General features: G+C 44.1%; 1 long non-coding RNA gene across 2 annotated transcripts; it reads right to left on the bottom strand.

Moving 5' to 3' along the window:
• Positions 1-10264: 10264 nt before the first annotated feature.
• LOC308586708 lies at positions 10265-17103 on the bottom strand. Of its 2 annotated transcripts, none has more exons than XR_014008030.1 (3): positions 14874-17103; positions 13621-13789; positions 10265-13288 (listed from the first exon to the last, which is right to left on the bottom strand). It is a non-coding gene; the product is annotated as an uncharacterized lncRNA (long non-coding RNA). The 2 variants fall into 2 exon arrangements; XR_014008031.1 differs by having other exon boundaries at positions 10265-13213.
• Between the last annotated feature and the right edge of the window lie 1016 nt (positions 17104-18119).

Below are 18119 nucleotides of genomic sequence, written 5' to 3'. Positions count from 1 at the left end.
TGCTAGGGACACATACATTGTTGAAGTACAAAGCTGTCCTAAACAGCATTTAATTATTATAGTGGTGCTGCAGAGCAGTAAAGCAAGGAACTTTGCAGAGTAGAATTTAATGTGTGCCTACTGTTTAGCAGAAGGCTGGCATGGGGGGTGAAAGACTGTTTCCTAATTCATGGAGTCATATATAGCAATTATACAAGACAGCAAAGGCTCCTTTAGCAAAATGACCAATTTTGGCCAAAGCCCCAGCCAGTGTCAAGCAATGTCACTCCATCATATGCAATGGAGCCACTTTAGTTACAGAAACAGGAAAACTCAAGCATAAAGAAGCCCAGCAGTCAGAGGGAACAGAATTTCAGAGAAAGTTTTCCATAGGGTTGAGATCTCAAATAGTGGTCTTCTTTTAGTACATTTTTGAAATGAACCCCTAATGCTCATCAGAGCCGCTCTGTATACAGCAATTAGAAACAAGACCTATGTTCTCCTGGTGTGTCCAGGTGTAGCTGTTTGACAAAATATAGTCTGCCTTACTTGGCAATTAACTCTCGTCACTTGGCTAGTTATAATGAGTTTGAAAATATGCTGACGTGATTTGTGCATTGTAGGAAAATTCATATCAAAATTAATATTGTTGCATCTACTGTTGCTATTGTAACATGCAAATTGGAGAGGCGTCTCCATCTCTAGGTTTCGATGCAGCAGCTGGATACAATGGCAGCAACTACTGTCCGGTTTGCACGTTACCTTTTCTGCCATAGCTGTGGTAGAGCACATGTAGAGAGTCCCAGGATCAGTTCCTAACATCTCAAGGCAGGACTGATACTGAGAGAGATGCCTATGAAAAGCATAATTGCCTACAAACGTGTATATTAGGAGAAAGGGACACTAAAATGCTAGTGTCTGTGGGGGGGTGTTTTTAGGACTTTATATGAAAAAATCTGGAAACTGATGTAGAAATGTGGCCAACTGAAGTGAAAGTTAGAAAAACAGGAAACCAAGAGAAACTGAACTTGAAATATTTATCTATCCCTAGGTGCAGTGTGTGTGTGTGTGTGTGTGTGTGTGTGTGTGTGTGTGTGTTCATTCCCTCTAACATATGCTGGAGGGTGTGGAACATTTTCAGAAGGATGCAGCTGTTTGCATAAATAGGAATTCAGGTTTCCATCAGCAGCCTAGGGACTCAATACTTGGGTCAACTCCTGATATGTTTTGAGGAAAGGTAAAAAGGTAAAGGGACCCCTGACCATTAGGTCCAGTTGTGACCGACTCTGGGGTTGCGGTGCTCATCTTGTTTTACTGGCCGAGGGAGCCACCGTACAGCTTCTGGGTCATGTGGCCAGCATGACTAAGCCGCTTCTGGTGAGCCAGAGCTGTGCACGGAAATGCCGTTTACCTTCCCGCCCTAGCAGTACCTATTTATCTACTTGCACTTTGTTGTGCTTTCAAACTGCTAGGTTGGCAGGAGCAGGGACCGTGCAACGGGAGCTCACCCTGTCGTGGGGATTCGAACCGCTGACCTTCTGATCAGCAAGCCCAAGAGGCTCAGTGGTTTAGACCACAGCACCACCCGCGTCCCTTTGAGGAAGGGTAAATGGATTTAAAACAAGACAGGACTCCTGCAGCTTTAATGCTTGTGTAGGAAGAGGGAATTTCAATAGGTGAAATTCTCATTCACCACCGATATTAAACCTGCAGGCACACTGTTCTCTTTTCTACCTGGCCACCCTATTGTTGGGGGGGGGGCGGAGCAGAGCCTTTCATGTGTACAAACTAGCCAACCAGGATTGTGGTGTCTTTAAACTCTGACACTTCCAGTTCTTTGTCTGCAAAAGAGAGATCAAAGTTTTATGCTATTCACTTGCCTTGTAAGTGCTGAGGACTAATCAGCACAATCAGCATGGTAAAGTGCTTTGGAGGCTAATGGAGCCTTGTAAGCATTTTGTATTAATATTTATTACTCTTGATTAAGATGGGAACCAAATTGAGTTTCTCATCAATGACCCTTACAGCATACTCTGGGCAAATATTTTCCCTCCCTCCTCTCTCTGCAGCGGTCCAGGTTTTTGGGACTTGTCAGTGATACACCTACATGAGAAATTCTCATTCGTAGGGGAACAATCAATTTCCAGGTCAGTAACCATATATGAAATTGGAGCACTTTGTAATTTTCACTGAGTGAACTGTTTGTTCCAGTAGGAGAAAGCCGGGTTAGTCTGCTCCAGTCAGGGCAGGGAAGTGCATGTCTGCAGGGATGCTTTTAAACACGTCCTCTGAAGAGAACAGCCAAAGGATCTTCACCTAGCCTGACATTTCAAGCTGGACAAAGGGAGACAGTCAAACATGGGACTCGCTTGCTTCAAATAAGAGTCCTCTGCAGAGCCACACACAACTGCTAAGGAAGTGTTTTGATGGTCATTAGCACTGCTGCATTTAAGCAGCTGACCAAAAGGATGCATGGTTGCAAAAAGGAAGACAGAATTATTAGCCAAACCGGAAATTATTTGACTCTTCAACTATGGGATGCCAGACTGTCCCATGTAGCTCAATGGGGGTGGGGAACCAGGTGTTGCATGAGTAGTGAGAAGCAAACAGGGAGAGAACATCCCCCCCCCCACCTGCAATGCTGTATGACATTAGGTCTGGGATATTGTGGAAGATGCAAAATGGAGGCCGGGCTGCCAAGATAGTTGCTGCTGTTGCTGTTTACAGCAGCAGCAAAAAAAAACCACAACTGTAGGTAAAAAGAAAGAAGCCGAGCTACCGAGCTACTGCTTCATGGTGAGCTCTGCCCTTGAGAATGTGTTGGAGAACTTCTCCTTCCCCCAGAGAAATTTGGTGACATGCATCCCGTTTCTAGATAATGTCAAGAAGCCATTTCACGGCTCCAGACTTTTTCACTCCCTTCTATAGCTATGCCTGGTTACTGGAAAGAAAGAGTTGTGGTGCAAGGTGGAAATAACTTGTTCAAGCTTGCAGTGGTCTGTGCTGGATGGCTGCCCTGGATGCCCCAGGAGTTAAATTTAGACCAGTTGTACTCCAAATGCTGAGCCTGTGCAGCTTTTTCTAAATCCATATTTACATTTAAATACTTAATCACAAGATATGTATTTAAATATGTATTATATATCCATGTATGCATTTTAAATACATTTTATCCTAAAATAGAGATCGCTTCTTGAGCCAAGAACTGCACTGTAAAATTCCAAAAAGTGTGAAATCTGGATGGCAATGTCATAATTAATGAACTAACCCAGGAGATTTAGTTCACTATAAAATACAGACCAAATAAAACTCTCTTCTATTCCTAGTTTCACCTTCCCCAAAATGCCCCTGAGAAGTTCCCAGGGCCCTGCAATATCACCAGACACTTCTGAAGGGAGCTGTAGCTTTGTGGGGGAAAACAAATCATTGGCAAACAATAATGAAAAGGCATCAGATGCACGTCTGGCAGAGATCAGCACAGCGGGCAGTAGGATTGCTTCACGCTGGGCTCTTCCACTTCCATCAGAAGCCCTTTGGCTAATCAATAGGGTTTGGTGCTAAGGAGAATTTTAATTATTCTAGGAGTGATGCATGGAAGTCTCCTTACACCGGGGAACTGTTTTTCTGTAGATAATAGATAACATGTTCTCCTCCCCACCCTGCAAAAAACCATGAGGATCAGGTCGAGTTGACTGCGACTCACAAAAAGCCTGTATTAAATGGAACAATTGCTTTTGTCCCAGTAACCGCTATCCTCTGAACAGCCCAGCTTCTAGATAGAGGTCATGGTACCTAGCCACAGCCTCCACATTTTATGGGAATCTAGTTCAATGCAGTTATGTGCCAAGACTAGTATTTGGTTTGGGGACTTGTTCAAGCATGGGGTTAGCACCCCACATGTTCTCCAAAAATGGGCTCTCTTGACATTCATGGGGAAATTGTGACCTTTCAGATAGGCCATTGCTTTGGCTTTTGACTTTCCTTTCATTTTAGTTTTGATGCTTCCACAGGTATGTAAGCATCAACAATTACTTTGTGGCATTGTTAAATATGTCCTGTTGCCCAACTGTGCTGAGCTCTTAGTACAGTGGTACCTCGGGTTACATACGCTTCAGGTTACAGACTCCACTCACCCAGAAATAGTACCTCAGGTTAAGAACTTTGCTTCAGGATGCGGCGGCACAGTGGGAGGCCCCATTGGCTAAAGTGGTGCTTCAGGTTAAGAAGAGTTTCAGGTTAAGAACAGACCTCCGGAACGAATTAAGTACTTAACCCAAGATACCACTGTACACAAATATTTGGGTGTTTACATGAGATTTGAGGGTCAAATGTGATGAGTGGCTAAGAGAACCATAACTCGATCTCCCATGGGTGCTGCTGTTATTATTGTTTAAAGCAGCTTGGGGGGGTGCGCAAATAAAGTCAGGGAAGAAGGCAACTCTGATGGCCTGTATTTAAGCTTCTCCCCTGCACTGTTTTTTCCTGATCTAATTCACACATTTTCCAAACCTCCTATCTGCACCCTGTGGAAAACTTACTGGGTTTTGTATGATGCCTTTCTATTTTCTCCTGTGGAACACCAGTTTTTGGGGAGGGGGGCAATTTAGATTGGTAAAATGGTGCTGGTGGAAAGGTCAAATAAACACCCAATTTTTCACCATCACTGCCCTTTTCAATGCACATACTTGTTAACTGATAGGAAAGGGGGAGAAAGGGGGGGAGGGAAAAGGAAAGAAAGAGTGAGTGAGTGTCTGGAACCCCTGGCTTACCTGGCAGCAAGTCAGTATGTCAAGTCCAAAGTTCAAAGTCCTGGGGTCCATCTGCACAATCAAAGTCCAAAATCTAAAGTCCAAAGATCAGGAAACAGTCCAGGGCCAATCCAAGTAAGCAGTCCACCAGTCAGGATACAGCCCAAAGCATAGTCCCATAGACGTCTAGGAGAATCCAAGGCCCATCATCATGGGCAGTTGAGCAGATAAAACACCTCAGCTCTGCTTCCCTTTTGTACTTTTCCTGCATCTGGGCTTGATGAGGCAAGTGACCCTCACCTGCTCCAAGCCTACTCCAGCTGAGGAATCACACCCCTCATCCCAGAGTTAGCGAGCCCCACCTGGCCAACTAGAGAACTGGGCTGTGAACCCTTGCCTGCCTCAGACTCCTAGAGCACTTCTACTGCTGCTCCCTATGCCTTGTGTTGATGGAGACAGGGGTCCTTCTGGCTCTGGTGATGGGTCCTGCTGCTCTGGTTCCTGTGTACTGACCCTCACCCCCTTGCCATCCTCCATCACCCAGTGAGTACTTACTTTCCCCTTCCCAGCTTGCCCCATTGTGTCCCAGTCTCAGCTACACCCTTTGCCGGGATCCTCTTCCTCCTCTCTGTCATCCTGCCAGTTCATTACAGAAAGCGGGAAATCCTGCCACATATTTCCCAGTGTCTCTACTTTAGCTCTGAGGGGGTTAAAAACATGAGCTTTAATCTGCCTGCACCCAAGTTACTCATCTCTAAAATGGAGTTGGTTTTCCCTTTCCCATACTCTTTGATTTTTGATGACTGTAACTTCCATAGTATATATTTGACCAATACTCTAGATTGGTCTGCAAAGCAATTCAATCTATATGTGCAAGAAGCTCGTCCAGTGTGTTCCGCAGGCTCAAAGTTCCATAGAATTCTGGCTCTATGTACTCACACTTCTAGGCTAGTATTTGGTTAGGGAGGACTAAGCAAGCAAGGCATGAATTGCACAAACAGTGTAGTCATGAAGGCCAGGAAGCAATTCGTAATACAGCAAGGGCCGAATCTACCCCCAGATCAAATCATCTCCACTGTACTGTATTGACTTGGTCTGGGGAGCTATGCCAGTTTACAGCAAAGAAACCACCCTCTCTCCAAAGATGTATTAGTGCTCCTGCTTATCTTTCATTTACAGCCTGAAGCTGCCATGCTTCTTTCCGTTTGCCAAAGGGGTGTTCTTTAAACAACATATAAAGGCTCTAAAAGCAAGAGGAGGAAGCAGACAATTCTCCTGAAATTAAAATGGCCAGAATCTCAGGCTTGGCAGGTTCCCAGCTTTTCAATGCTTATTTGCAGAAATGCTGCCACAAGAAACTAGCAAAAGCTTCGTTCTATTCAGAGGCATCTGCTGATGGAGCTTTTTGGGAGAGCGGCAAGCCAAGGAAAGGGAGCAAGAGATAAACACTGTGTCATTTAGGATCAAAACTCTACTTTAAAAAACACAAGATGGCTGTGCATTGCCTGCCTGAGGGCCCCACTTTGGAGAGAGTCTCAACCCAAAACCAGTGCATTAGCCTTGCTTGTTTCCCACCTTAAGAAAACCTGTCAAACTCTGGCTAGAAAACATTGCAGGAATCCTTTAAGTTAGCAATGCCTAGGGAGGGGAATAAGGCAAACTTCCTACAGATGAGGCATAGGCCTGAGGCAAAATATATGTTTGATCTCCTGGAAGGAGGGGGAATTAAAGACCTTCTTAAATAGTGTACCCTGCACCAAGCTAAAGGCAAATGGCTTTTCCCTAGGGGAGGGAAAGAGTGTTTGTGAGCCAGGAACTGCTCTAACTATTGCAGTCTTTATTAGGGAATGGTTTTAAGATCTCTCACTTTCACACTTTCTCCAGAATTCTCAGTTTGCCTGCTCCAAAATGTTTTAGGCAGGAATGGGGGACCTGTGGCTCTTCATGTGTTGCTGGACTCCAGTTCCCATCAGCCCCAGCCAGCTTGGCCCATGCTCAGGAATGATAGAAGTTGTAGCAAGTCACATCCAGAGGCCATAGATTACCATACCCTTGTTTAGGGGATAACTAGAAAATAACAGGCACAACAACAATGTAGTGTATTTCTTACATACAGCTTTTGGCAGCTCTTATAAAGTTTAAGGACCCCTCAATGTAGCTGATTCCAATCTACTGCTAAGTGTAGTCTAGCTACACTGTATTTATAGTGACTTCAGAAGGTATGTCTATTTTGGAAAATGTTGCCAAGCATCATGATTCTTTGGCTTGGAATATGAATCTTGGTAAACTGTAATTAGGAAGAGGTGAGCTGCTGTTTGCTTGGCTCACAAACCAGCTCAATCTTTTCTAAGAATTGCTAGTGAGTACAGTATTTGAAATTCAAGTGCTGGGTGGGGGAGTTGCAAGTCCCCACCAGGAAAGCTTGCAAACATTGAGATGCTGTATGTTTAGACGTATCTCCTCCCTTTGCATGCAAAGCTATCCCGTTACATTGTGTTAGTGGGAGAGAGACCAGCTGACTGCCTCGCAGGTCTGCTCCATATGCTGAAATGATGGTAGTGTGGTGTAGTGGTTAAGAACGGTGGACTCGTAATCTGGTGAACTGGGTTCACGTCTCTGCTCCTCCACATGCAACTGCTGGGTGACCTTGGGCTAGTCACACTTCTCTGAAGTCTCTCAGCCCCACTCACCTCACAGAGTGTTTGTTGTGAGGGAGGAAGGGAAAGGAGATTGTTAGCCGCTTTGAGACTCCTTGGGTAGTGATAAAGCGGGATATCAAATCCAAACTCCTCCTCCTCCTCCTCCTCCTCCTCCTCCTCCTCCTCTTCTTCTTCTTCTTCTTCTTCACATGCTCAGGACTGCAATTTTCTGTCAGAATCAAGGAGCATGTAATACAAGACCAATGCCACCAAGTAAGATTGTTTGGGGACTAACAAGCCTATTCCCATCCATAGCAACACTGTGAGAGTTAATCCCTTCGTGATCTGTCAAAAAGTATTGTGGATTCATTGATTTTGTGAAGTCAAGCCACTTGCATAGCTGATTCACTACAGTGATGCACTTGAAATCGAAGGCCTGGCCAATAGCCTGTGTGGTAATCCTCTCAAACCCTTGCTTCACATTGCAAAGTGACCTGGCTTACCTCCTGGCAGTGCAACGTCTCTTACTACTGTACAAATGTAACTAAAGAATATGGGTTTGTCAACACACACACACACACACACACACACACCCCTGACCATCAAGCATAGGTGCCTTCTTTGAGTTAGGAGCTGTTAAATAGGCTCACCAGCCACCTACTTCTAGGTACCCTCAACAGCTACCTGACAGGCAGTAATTCAACAGGTGTGGTTTCCCTTCTTCTCTGCACCTTCACGTTGGCAAAATGTTTTCCTGCTCAGTCATACATCTGCTTGCAGAGCAACCCTATGAACGTTTACTCAGAAGCAAAACCCACTGTGTCTAATGGTACTTATCCTCTGGTGAGTGTGCTTAGGATTGCCACCTGTGTCCAGTAACAGCAAATACAAATTCTGAAGGTCTCGTGCATCTATCAAAAGCAGTCATCATTAGGTGCTGAGTATATTATTATTTTTTGTTGTTGTTCTTTTGATTAATACCTCCATTCATTTGAAACACCTTTCTCTGCCATGTGAATTTCTCATGGTTATATACATAGTATTGGTGGAAAGTGGAAAAGAGAAAAGGGGAGGGTGTTGTTAAGGAAAGAGAATTTGCCAGGGACTGGATCCTTAACTTGGATCAATGCTAGAGCCCACTGGACCAGCAGTATGTGTGATAATAATAAGTAACATCATGCTTCTTCTGAGCAATGCAAAACAACTTTGCCTCACTGATGAAATATCATAGTAATTTGCACATGCATGTATGTGAACATTCATGTGTACCCACAAAGATATAGATTATGAACAGGAGGCTGGATTCCAAAGGGTATGTCTTCCAGTCTACCTTGAGCCCAACACACATTTTTAGCAATTAGTCCTGGAAAAGAGCATTCTGTTTGGATATAGCCTGGTTAATGTGGAGTAGAATGAAGTATTCTTCTGGGCTCCCAGCAGGAATGCTCACTCCTTTGATGGAGAGAGAAGAGAGTGAAAGGATTTGTCTGTGTAATAGATGTTTCCCCTGAAGGTCTGCGTCAGATCCCCAGGTGGGGAGCCTGTCTCTAGCTGCTGATATTCAATTCCATGTCACACATAAATAAGGGAGAACAAGCCAGCTCCTGTTTTTATAGGCCTTTTATCTTTCACTCTCCCTGTCTCTTATTCTCTCTCTCAGATACACGTCCTTTCCTGCATATTCTGGGCTTTGCAGTACAGCACTAATTAACTTTGCTAATTAGCTCAAGCTTGCACTCACTGACAATAAATGTGCAGTGCACTGTGAGTGCAGAGTATTATTAATGAAATGGGCACAGACACCTTCACTGGGGAGAAGAAAGCTTAAGGGCTGTGTGTGCACCAAGCGGCATCGAGAAATATAATGGATGTGGCAATGAATTTATTCTGCAGCTCATAAACCTAGTACATTTCCATCTCCTGAAGTAACAGACACCAGGGAAAGGAGCAAGGTACTACCAGTGTGTATGTGTGAGAGAACAGATTCAGTAGTGGCCAGGGCTCCTGCAGCTTTAATAATTGTACAAAAGGGGAATTTTTGACAAGTACATCTTTCCCAACTGCCTATGGCCAGAATTGCATCATCTATATCAGGGGTGGCCAAGTCCCAAGAGACTGCGATCTACTCACAGTTAAAAACTGGCAGTGATCTACCCCATTTTGGGGGGTTCAGGTCAAAGTTCTTGAGCTTTTTCTAGGACGGAAAGCCCTGCTTTTTGGGGTTCAGGTCAAAGTTCTTGAGCTTTTTTATTTTTTTAGGAGAGCCCAAGTTGTTGAGCTTCTTTGGGGGGAGCCACTGATCTACCAGTGATCTACCACAAACGTCCACTGCTCTACTGGTAGATCACAATCTACCTGTTGGACATGACTGATCTATATCATGTGGGAGCCATGAAGTCATGGCAAAGGCTTGTAGCGCCACCTGGTGCCTCGCTGACCTCGGTGACCTGCATGTCTGTGCCTTGCAGTGTATTAAGTGCATAACCTTATATGGAGTTATGTTCCCCCTCTGGGCAGTAATTACCTTATATGGCGATGGGTGGGTAAAAGCCATGACCAGATGAGGTAACGTGAGACATTGGCAAATGGCCATGCGAGAGGGGAGAAAAAAGGAGAATAAAATCGGAGGAGAGTGGTTGAAGGAGCTGCTCTTACCTTCCTGAAAATATTGCTGGCTCTCTGTGTCTTTTTTCAAATGCTATACAGCGCCATTTGTGACAGCTGGCTTCCGTCAATATAATGCATTAAAAGTGAAAGAGGTATGTCTTATACAGCACAAACCAAGTCACCCAGCAAACAGGAACAGAAAATAGTTTATTTTTTAAAACAAACAAACAAACATGGTATATACTGCTTCAGCATTTGCATTTCTAAGTATCATGTGCAAAATAAAAAAAAAATCTACAGAAAATGAGACAATAAAACAACAAAATTACCATCAATCTGAACACAGCCTTACAATGCCTGCTGGAACGAGAAAGCCTTAGCCATGCACCTGAAGTTCAGCAAGAAGGGTGACTGCCTAATCTCAGTTGGGTGTTCCACAGGTTTGGAACAAATGCATGGAATGCAGTTAGGAGCCATGTGTCTGAGTTATGGGGAGCCACCAACAAAGGCTCCTCCAGATAACTCAGGCTAAGATATAAGGGATCAGGTGATTCTTAAAATTATCTGGACCCATGTTGTTAAGGGCCTCGTAAATTAATGCAAGAACCTTGAACCTGGCACAGTAATGCATGGACAGCTCCCTGGAGGCAACAAATATGACTGGTCTGCAGCTTATCAATCATGTGGGGGAAAGACCGTATTTCAGTAGCAGCAGTGCTTTTTTCCTTTAAAAAAAGGTTTAGAGGTACTCTCGTTTTCCTACTGATATTGAAATACTGCCCCTCAATGAGGTGAAACTTTGATTCACAAAATGTTTAGGGGTATGTGTACCCCTGTGTCTCCCCAGAAAAAGCTGTATCAGGATCCCTGGTTTGCATGCAAAAGGTCAAAGGTTTTGTTCCTGGCACCTCCTAGGAGTGCTGGGAAAGACTCCTGAATTCCTGGATAGCTGTTTCCAGTTAGTATAGGCAATACTGACCTAGGTGGAACTACTGGCTGATTTGGTATTAGGCTTTTTCCTACAAATAATTCAGGTACTTCTAGGGCTGCAGAATGGGACAAGGCTGGACTGCCTTTAATTGTTGTGCAGAGAAGGGTAATTTCAGCAAGGGAACCTCACCTACCCCATTTTTAAACATAAATATTAAAGATACAGGAGCGAGGGAATGCCGTACTCAGAAGCAGGAATCTGCACAGATGCACATCTGGATCTATGCACTGCATGCTCATCTGGGTCTCTCTGAACTAGTTGGATATGTCTTTCGATGTAGATGGGGACGCACATCTCTGTCCAGGACCTGTTAGCTGCTGTGCCTGATTAGTTGCACATTACTAGAGTTCAGTCAGAACCAATGTGTCTACTTTGTTCATACATTAATATATGGAAGTTGTATATGCATCACCCGCATGTAAGTCCTTCAGTTTCCAAATTACAATATGATGTTGCCAGTGCTTTTTTGTGAATATACTCACTGGTATAGAGTATCAGCACCTTTTTTTCCTGCCCATAGCAGCCATTTTGTGTGGCATTAACACCACTGATATCAAGAATATGGGCACCTCATTTCCACACCCCCAAAAATGGACTGTCTTCACTATGAACCACAGAAGGGTGCAGTACCCCACCTGATAGTAAAGAGTGTGAATTCCTAGGACAAAAACTAGAATTTAAACTTAGCATTTTTACTCTTGATAAAAGCCTTTCCCCCACCTCCTTTGCTCACTGAAAGACTGCTTCTGAAGTTATTTTACATAACAGATTGAGGGTGGAATAAACTTGGATTGTTAGAAATAATAAGCAGAAGAATACACAGTTGCTATGTACCTGACTCAAATCAGTTTCTCAGCCGTTGACCAGGGAATACAGCAGCCTATCCTTTATGAATACCAATTACTAGTAACTGTGTTATTCCATCAAAGTTCTAAGAAACTCTGTACCTTTCACATACAGTATCTCTCAGTGCCTGACTAAGGGAGACATGGAGCTATCAAGACTATGAAGTCCATTTCTCTGAACTACTCTAGAGGGATTTTGGACCAGATGACTGGCTGGTGTAAAATCACTGGCCTCAAGGAAACAGTGCTGGTTGGTGGCAACAGAAGATATGACCCACTGTTCTCAAAAGCTGAAGCTGTTCTGGCAGTGCAAGGCAGGATTCTGTGGCTTTTCAAAACAACTGAAAACCTATGCAAGAGAGTTCCATTAAAAGTAGAAAGGAATAAAATGAAACTTATGGATTATTCAGTGCTTTAACCAACAGAAATGAAAAGGACCAGAGGCATTGCATTTTAAATCTGTCCTGTGGCAGGTTGTTAAATTATCTAGCTCTAGAACAGGTGTGGGGAATCTTTGGCTCATCAGATGTTTCTGAACTACAACACCCATTATCCATGGTCATTGGCCATGTTTGCTGGGGCTGATGGGAGCTGTAGTTCAGCAATGTATGGAGGGCCAAAGATTCTTCACACTTGGTATAGAAGAATGAAACATGCTCCTCAGAAAGCTAGAAACATCCGATTTGTTTGGGTCCCTTTGATTTAGAAAGAATTCACTTCTCCATTTGGATTTTGCTAATGTCCTGTGACATAATGAGTGCCATTGGCCCAATTATGTCCAGTGTGAGAGCAGAATTGTATGACTGGCTGTGACTCGGGCTGCCTTCAGATAGGGGGTTTATTGTGTTCGTTTTACTGCTTATAATGCTAGGACTTCTGTCCTTATTTCTAATATTCCTTTAACACTGAAGTACCTGTTGTCTTATGGAACTGTGGCTTTTGATCAGTATGCTGCCATGCTGTGCTAAATTTTAAATGGTGAGAAAGAACTGTATGCCAGAATTGTTGTTGTTGTTGCTTAGTCATTTCCGACTCTTCGTGACCCCATGGACTAGAGCACGCCAGGCACTCCTGTCTTCCACTGCCTCCCACAGTTTGGTCAAACTCATGCTGGTAGCTTCGAGAACAGTATCCAACCATCTCATCCTCTGTCGTCCCCTTCTCCTTGTGCCCTCAATCTTTCCCAACATAAGGGTCTTTTCCGGGGAGTCTTCTCTTCTCATGAGGTGGCCAAAGTACTGGAGCCTCAGCTTCAGGATCTGTCCTTCCAGTGAGCACTCAGGGCTGATTGATTTCCTTAAGAATGAGTATGCCAGGATAGTGACCCAAATTTTATGTTGTGAAATTACAATGCAAAAACTCCAATGTTTTTCTGAGTTACAAAGGTTGCAAATTGTTTCTTTTCTGCAAACAACAAACAGGGAGAATAGCACGAAACTGCCACTAGATTCCACTAGATTTCCAGAAGTAGCTTTATGTCTAAAAGGTAAAAATTATTAGGTAAAGAAAGAGAAGACGGAACAAAGTGCTGCCTGATTGCAGTCTCAGTTATGGGAACTGGGGTCTCAACCAAGCAGCTGCAAAGTAGAAGGGAAAAGGTATGGTATACTGTATTTGAAACAGACAGGTGGTGGCTGTGGGGCTTTGCTAAACATTTAATGTTCCCCCACCCAGAACTTCCCCTCTGCAACCACTCACTCTCACATACCACCCAAACTGCTATTTTTTAATTTTATTTTTTTTTACTATTCTTCATGAGGAAAAGCAACTAGGGAAGGGAACTCCAAGGGAAGGAAGGGTTAAGCACATACCACCATTTTGCAGCTGTTCATCAGATTTCCAGGCATGATATGCAAATCCAGCCTGAGAATGGCTTTCCTTATACCATTTGCATTATATAGCTTTATCTTCTCCCTTATCTTCCTGCTCCCCCTGTTACAAAGTCAGATGCAACAGATGTGTGCCTTGTCTTATCCATGTCTGAAAAATGCAACAGCAAAGCCTTTTAATTCCTTAATTAACAGTAACTAATCATTTGGCATTCTCCCCTTCTCCCCCCCCCATTTTTTTTAAAATGCAAGTGCTTGTTTTTTGTGGCAATGCAGAAATAGCCATGTCACCAGGCAGAAAATGCAGGAACAGCTTTTTTCCTTCAAAGTGGTCCCCCCCCCCCTGCTTTTAGAGGCTGCTGGGGAAGGGAATAAAAGGACTAGTAATAAAAACAAGCCCATCATGTTAACGCTCCAGGGGAGGCTACTGTTTCATTTGTATTAATCTGAATTGGTTGTATTTATTTGCCCCCAAAGTAATAAATGTTCATCTCCATTCCGAAGGCCTGATATTTAATAAGGCGTCATTCACTTCCATAGAGACAGCCTGTTTCTTTCATTGGAATGCATAGCCTGACCACACTTAATTTCGCCAAATCTGGCTCTTTATAAGTAGGGACAGGAATGGAATTGGAGACAGAAGATCAAAGAGCAGGGCCTTTCTGGGGGGTCTGGTTAAGACATGAATATCCAACACTTGATGGCTGGCTGCTGTATATGTGAATCGACTCCACTGACAAATCATTGCTTTTGAGGTGATGTTACGTAACACAGAAGTTCCTTCTATGGTGTTTTATCTGTGATGGCCCATTTGTGCATTGAAAAAAGCAATTCCTTGAAATTGCAGTTAACCACTGATGAATATAGGGACACGGATGACGCTGTGGGTTAAACCACAGAGCCTAGGACTTGCTGATCAGAAGGTTGGCGGTTCGAATCCCCGCGACGGGGTGAGCTCCCGTTGCTTGGTCCCTGTTCCTGCCAACCTAGCAGTTTGAAAGCACCTCAGAGTGAAAGTAGATAAATAGGTACTGTTCCAGCGGGAAGGTAAACGGCATTTCCGTGCACTGCTCTGGTTCGCCAGAAGCAGCTTAGTCGGCTAATAAAGCGAGATGAGTGCCACAACCTCAGAGTCGGCCACGACTGGACCTAATGGTCAGGGGTCCCCTTACCTTTACCTTACTGATGAATATGCATGCCTAAACTAGTGGTGGCAAGGAATGAACTTTTGCTACCTCCAGTCCTTCCAGTAGACAGGATGCTTCAGCCCAGTCTGACCTGATGGACAATAGGGTGGGGTGACAGCAGATCACATCAACTAGATGGTTGGCCTGCTGCTTTTAGAAGAGGCAGATATATCCCAATGTTATTATTATTTGGTATTCAAGCCAATATTTTCCACAGGATACACACCACATTGCTGGTTGTGTGCTGCAGCATCCAGCTAAGAAGGAAGCTGCCAGAAGGAAGGCTGTAGGTTAGTGGTAGAGCCCTACCTTGCATGTAGAAGGCCCCAGTTTTAATCCCTCGCATCTCCACATACGTGTGGAAGATACCCACTGCCTGAGACCCTTGAGAGCCACTGTCAGCCAATATAGATAAAATTGAGCTAGATGGTCTAGGAAGGCAGCTTCCTCTGTTTCTATGCCATCTGAATATCCCTTTGGAATATAAGTATACTGACAATCTCCCCCCCCCCCCCCATTTTTAACCATTCTAGCCATCAGAGATTATTTCTCATAGCCACAACAGTCAAATTGCAAGTGAAGCTAGAAAATGTTGTCTGGCTCTACAGTTATTGTGCATTACAGGCATTTTACAGCAGCTTTTGCATGCTGCCATTGGTAGAAGAGCTTCTTTGAGCCAGCGTTATCTTTACACAACGTTGCATTGCCAACCCCCAGGCACACTTCCTGCACCTACTGTTAAAACAGCTGCATTTCCTTCACAATGGTTTTCTTTGCCTGAAAGTTCACAGCAGCTCCAAAAGCAGCGCTGTGAAATAAGCATTCCACTTACTGAACCAGGGGGGGTTGCCTGTCAAGAAGCTTAATTACGCACACTGGCAATGCAATACTGCATAAAACCAGAGTTGTTCTGTTAATTCTCCAACCACGAGCAGCATCTATAAGGTGTGATGATAGTAGTACACAACATTTATCATATTTGCTGGTTTAGCATGCTGTTTCTTTCTTTGTGGGTTGGAGCTCTGAAGAGTGGGATTCACGTAGCTATCTCACAGCTTTGCAAAACAGAAGGATGTGTCAAATATGCATGCGTAATCTCAGAAGCCTTCGCCAGCCACGCACACAAAGCAGCATACAAGGTCTGCTCCACAATACACACATGGACCGTATTACCCACATGGTTTCGCCGTGATAAATTCAACTCATTCCTAGAAATACCACGTCCTTACACAACTGCAAAAAGAACATTCTAAGAAGGCTGTAGGCTGGGGTGTGGGAAGGATTCGTGATAATCAGATTACTGGTATATTGTTAGACTAGCAGATAAAGAATAGCTAGGGTTGCCATATCCCTGGGAAAACCAGGACATGTCCTCTTTTGGGGAACCAACATGCCAATCTGGGCAGATTTTTATATTTTAAAAGAAATGTCCGGGTTTTTCAGGTTCGGGCTCAGGCTGCTCTGCACACCACAACTCCTGCCAGCCCAAGCTTGGGAAAGAGGCACACACCCCTCTTTCCCCAGCTTGGGCTGGCAGCGGCTCTGGCTGTCCTCTTTTTTGCTCTTCAAGATATGGCAACCCTAGAATAGCAGATAAGAGTAGCAGATAAAGAACCTGAGTGCAACAGACGCTTCCCCGCCTTCTGTTCCTGATGACTGGTATTCAGAGACACATTGTCTCCAACATGACAAGAGAGCATAGCTACTGTGGTTAATAGCCATCATCTTCCATGAACTGGTCTAATCCTGTTTTAAAGCTATCCAAGTTGGTGGCTATTGCTACCTCTCATGGGAGTGAATTCCAAGTTTAGTAGGTGCTGTGTGAAGAAGTACTTTCTTTTGTCTGTTCTGAATCTTCCAACATTCAGCTTCACGGAATGCTCTGAAGTTCTAGTATTCTGAGAGCGCATGGACTCTCGCTATGACATTTCTTGCGCTCCTGGGTGCTTCTAGTTTGCACCCAATGTGCAGTGCTCTGTGCTCTCGTCTTTGTAGAAGAAGAGCACAGATCAAATAATAGTTTGCTGTGTTATTTTAGTTATGCCCAAGACAGTAACCTGACAGCACAAAAAAGTAGGTGCAGAACAGCTTATTGTCAGCCAGACACCTGATTCTGCGAAGACTGTACTGCAACCAAAGCAGCATCTTCACTTACTATTAATAAACCTCCAATCTAGCAAAGCGGTTGGGTAGTGTTCGGCATGACATATCACATGCTCAAGGGTTTAGTTGATAAAACAGTACTGTATTAATAACAGCTGTTGGGTGTGTGTGACACATTACTTTTGCCAAAGATTCCTTGCACTACCATTGTCTTTTCTTATTTTACCTCTGGGAGGTAGCAGTAGGCTCAATCCCAGCCTAGCAGGAACAACTTCCGCTGGTGATTAAACCCACAGCTACTTGTTCCATCACTCTAGGCTTCTCTGACTAGCAGTGACAAGATCTGGCCCTGCTTAGTGTGAGAAATGTGCTGTGTATCAAAGAGGCGTGCGATAGCCTTAGGCCAATTGCCAGTTTGATCTTGGGACTGAGCTCACTTGCTAACTTTCACTGTAGGTGTTGAGACCATCAGACTTTGTCCCTTCAGTTTGCATTTTATCTCTCCCCCTTCTTCGGCAAAGAAGCAAGCCCCAAACTTGGAACAATTGATGGAATAGCTAATATAAAAGCTGCTGGGTTTCTTTGGCTGGTGAGGACCCCATTACATCTTGTACAGTTGATTGCTTTATATCCTGCAACACCACATGACCCACTTGCCAGGGAGAGTATCTGTCAACATCTCTGTATTCCTTTGTATCTAGAGTACATGAAGCTCAAAGTCCCATAGCTCCTAATCCCACTTTCATCTCCAGCAGTCAAAGCAAACAAGACAATATGCCTTACTGGGCCAAAATTAACTGCAAGTTTAGAGAGATTGTTTTGATTTAAAAAAATAATAATACCAGCAGTGCTTTTTTTCAGCTAGAGTGTGCTGTAGCACAGTTCCAGCACCTCTCAGCTGGGCACTATTATGGGCTGGCACCCCCCTGTCCACTTCTTGCCTCTATGTACTTCTTAGAATTCAAAAATGAACATTTAAAGTCAAAATGGAAGCTGACCAGTGTCTGTGAGTCTACACTTTTTTAAAAAGATCTATGAATCCATCTAGCTCTTAGCCACTCCTAGGTGTGATTAGTCAAACTATGGGGTGGGGCCAATTCATATTTGTTTTCCTTCAAACCCTGCAGGGTTGGCCAGAGCCCTGGACCCTCGGCACTTTGGCGTGCCCTGCTGACAAGGGTCACAGCACTG

Source organism: Podarcis bocagei, assembly GCF_964188305.1.
Source record: "Podarcis bocagei genome assembly, chromosome: 5".
NCBI lineage: Eukaryota > Metazoa > Chordata > Lepidosauria > Squamata > Lacertidae > Podarcis > Podarcis bocagei.
Note: the sequence above shows the minus strand (reverse complement) of the source record. Positions and strands in the feature narration are given on the sequence as shown.